This window comes from Micromesistius poutassou (assembly GCF_964030765.1).
Source record: "Micromesistius poutassou genome assembly, contig: SCAFFOLD_1574, whole genome shotgun sequence".
NCBI lineage: Eukaryota > Metazoa > Chordata > Actinopteri > Gadiformes > Gadidae > Micromesistius > Micromesistius poutassou.
Window position 1 is genome coordinate 5,001 of NW_028176923.1, and position 418 is coordinate 5,418.

Sequence of the window (418 nt, forward strand, 5' to 3'; positions counted from 1 at the left end):
AAAACATGAGGGGTAACACTGTCGTTTTTTTGTAATAAAGCACTGTCGGGCCAAAAAAAACATAAGGGGTACCACTGTCATTTTTTTGTAATAAAGCACTGTCGGGCCAAAAAAAACATAAGGGGTAACACTGTCGTTTTTTATCGGCCGTCGTGAAAAAAAACATAAGGGGTAACACTGTCGTTTTTTATCGGCCGTCATGAAAAAAACATAAGGGGTAACACTGTCGTTTTTTATCGGCCGTCGTTAAAAAAAACATAAGGGGTAACACTGTCGTTTTTTATCGGTTGTCATAAAAAAGAAACATAGGGGGTAACACTCGTTTTTTATCGGTCAACATGAAAAAAAACATAAGGGGTAACACTGTCGTTTTTTATCGGTCGTCATGAAAAAAAACATGAGGGGTAACACTGTCGTT